The sequence below is a fragment of the Telmatherina bonti genome (assembly GCF_933228915.1).
Source record: "Telmatherina bonti genome assembly, chromosome: 18".
In the NCBI taxonomy this organism is placed as follows: domain Eukaryota; kingdom Metazoa; phylum Chordata; class Actinopteri; order Atheriniformes; family Telmatherinidae; genus Telmatherina; species Telmatherina bonti.
In genome coordinates, this window is record NC_136616.1 from 25,928,078 (window position 1) to 25,931,774 (window position 3,697).

A 3,697-nucleotide genomic window follows, 5' to 3' on the forward strand; every position below is an offset into this window, starting at 1 on the left:
TTTTTTCCTCCGCTCATCGTACGTTTACTCGGATAGACTATTTCTTATTAGATAGTCGGCTTATCTCTTCTGTTGACCCTGATTCGTGTTCGTATGAACCTATTGTTATCTCTGACCACTCTCCTGTTGCCGTCAGCATTAGGTTTGGTGGTAACACTCCATTGCGATCTCCCTGGCGTTTTAATACTAGCCTGCTGTCGGATGTCAATTTTAACAGTTACATCTCTGAACAAATTGATCTGTTTTTAAGTTTTAATAAAACACCTGATACGTCAGCTTCTGTTTTGTGGGAGACACTTAAAGCATATATTAGGGGGCAGGTGATTTCCTAGTTGAGCCATGAGAGGAAGAAGAAGAAAGAAAAACTTGCTAAGCTTGCTGAACACATTGCTAGATTGGATGCTGCCTATGCGAATGCTCCCTCTTCTGGTATTTACAAACAGCGACTTATAGCACAGTCTGAATTTAATACGTTAGTTGCAGACCAAGCCGTTAAATTACTATATAAAACTGGTAGTATGTTTTTTGAGCAGGGTGACAAGGCAGGTAGGCTCTTGGCTCATCATTTACGTCAAAACACCTCCTCACGCCAAATAACTGAACTTTATACTTCCTCTGGTACCACAGTGGATCCATTAGAGATCAATGAAGAATTTAAAAACTATTCTGAAAGTCTGTACACCTCAGAAATTAATGTTGACGGTTTAGAATATGAAAAATTTTTTTCTGCTCTGGAAATCCCCCAGGTAGCCTCGGATGCGTCAGAAGAATTAGAGAAACCAGTTACCGAAGCGGAATTATCTAAGGCTGTCCAATTAATGTCTACTGGTAAATGTCCAGGCCCAGACGGATTTCCGGTGGAATTCTATAAATGTTTTTTGGGGAAACTAGCTCCGCTTCTAATAGATATGTATAACGAATCATTTGGCGCTTCAAAATTACCTCCTACGCTTAATCAGGCCTCAATTTCTTTACTTTTGAAAAAAGAACTGCTCTTCCTATCGGCCAATTAGTTTATTGAATGTAGACTTTAAATTGTTGTCAAAGATGCTTGCGGTTCGATTAGAATCGGTGCTACCTCATATAATTTCTCCTGATCAAACAGGGTTTATAAAAAACAGACACTCCTTTTTCAACTTGAGGCGCCTGTTCAATACTATTTACAATCTTCCAACATCTACTTTTCCCCAAGCGGTCATATCCATGGATGCCGAAAAGGCCTTTGACCGGGTAGAATGGGGTTATTTATTTTACGCTTTACGGAAATTTGGGTTTGGGGTAAATTATATTTCTTGGGTCAAACTCTTATACTCATCCCCTTCGGCTTCTGTTAGAACCAATAATAATCAATCTTCATACTTCCCTTTGCATCGTTCAACACGTCAAGGCTGTCCTCTCAGTCCCCTGCTATTTGCTTTAGCTATCGAACCTTTGTCTGTTGCTCTCCGTAGTAATCCTTTGATTAAAGGCATTGTCAGTTGTGGTCAGGAGCAAAAAGTATCGCTGTACGCAGATGACCTTCTTCTTTATGTCACAGACTTTTCTGGGTCAATTCCTACTGTGCTCTCGCTTCTTGACTCATTTGGAGCCATATCTGGTTACAAACTGAATTTAAATAAAAGTGAATTGCTTCCTCTTAATAGGGCCGCTTGTGAATACCCGACACATACTCTGTCTTTTAAGATTGCCCCCAGTCAATTTAAATATCTTGGAGTACAGGTAACCAAAAAACATGAGCAACTTTTTAACGCAAATTTTACTCCTCTTTTGGCTCAGGCCCAGAAGGACTTGGATCGTTGGTCAATGCTGACTTTATCACTAGCTGCCCGGATTAATAGCATTAAAATGAACGTACTTCCCAGATTTTTGTATCTTTTTCACTCACTCCCAGTTTTTCTTCCACAATCATTCTTTCGAAGACTCGATTCTATTATGTTGGACTTTGTTTGGAACGGGAAACCTCCCAGAATGCGTAAACAACTTTTACAGAACCCAAAGAAATTGGGTGGGATGGCTCTGCCGAATTTCCGATTCTATTACTGGGCCGCTACTATTAAAATTATACAGTTTTGGTTACACTCGCACTCGCATCTACTTACCCCTGTTTGGTTGAAGATGGAGGGTGCCTCTTGTAGAGCTACTTCTCTTTCTGCTCTCGTTCACGCTCATGTCAAACTTCCCGTTAAAATATACTAATAATATTGTTGTGAGAACAGGCTTGAAAATTTGGAACCAGTTCCGTCGCAGTTTCGGTCTTATGGCATATTCAACTTCAGCCCCCATATTGTTAAACCATGTCTTCGCTCCATCTTTAATGGATAGGGCTTTTAATATTTGGCGGTCTAAGGGCATTGAGACATTTAAGGACCTTTATATTGACGATACATTTGCCTCTTTTGCACAATTGTCGGAGAAGTTCTCTATCCCTAAATCTCACTTTTACAGATACTTACAATTACGTAGTTTTGTGGTCGACAAATTCCCATCCTTTCCTGCTCCTCCTCCTGACTCGCCTCTGGATAGGTTCTTTGCTCCAGCCCCTGCATTGAAAGGCATGATTTCATATCTATATACTCAGATTCACTTATTAAGAATGGCTCCTTTGACCTCCATTAAGGCTCTTTGGGAAAATGATTTGGAGGTTGAGTTGGGCGAGGATATGTGGAAGGAAGTTCTTGATAAAGTTCATCGCTCTTCGATTTGTGCCAAACATGGCCTTATACAGTGTAAAATTTTGCATCGAACCCATTTGACGAAGGTCAGGTTATCAAAAATGTATCCAAATATGGATCCCACCTGCGATCGGTGTCGTCAGGCAGATGCATCTCTTATTCATATGTTCTGGACATGTCCAACATTATCTGCTTTTTGGTCTAAGATTTTTGACACTTTGAGTGAGGTCACGGGTGTGGTCATTGTGCCAAACCCTATTACTGCTTTGTTTGGCGTGACCTTAAATGGCTTGTCGATGTCTTTGGGAAAAAGATCTTTTATTGCCTTTGTGAGTTTGTTAGCTAGACGATTGATTCTTTTGAAATGGAAATCAACCTCTCCGCCATCTCATGCTCACTGGATTAGGGATGTACTGTACTTTGCTAATTTGGAAAAAATTCGATGTATGCTAAGATCTTCACAACAGCAATTCTTCACTATATGGACCCCTTTTTTTGAATATGCTCGGAAGTTGGACTTCCCTCTAGACTTGGACTGAGTCTCGTATTGACAAGGCTAATTCTAATGTTATTTGCTACCGCTTCATTCGCAGCTTGTATTTTTTGTTTTTTATTTTTAAGTTCTGTAAAATAATTTTTTTTTTTTTTTGTTGTGATAGTCCTCTGGTGTTTGGATGTTTTGTGTAGTTTTGTTCCCAGTATGTGTATGGTGGTGTTTGTTTTGCCTGTTTTATTTGTGTTTATAATGCTTAAAATGCTTAATAAAGAAACTGATGGAAAAAAAATGTAATAAGATCAAATAAACTTGCCATGCCTTTTTTTTTTTCATTCCTGAACTTTCCAGTTTATTCTTCCCTCTCTTCCAGTGTTTGAGGGTGTGTTGTGGGCATCAAATTCTCAATTTACTTGGAATTAGAGTTGTATAACACTGTGAAAAATGTAATTTATCAGGTCAATCCCATACACATTTATAATTTAGAAGGCTTTTCTGAAGCAAAGAGCTGACAAACACAAGCATCAAGTTT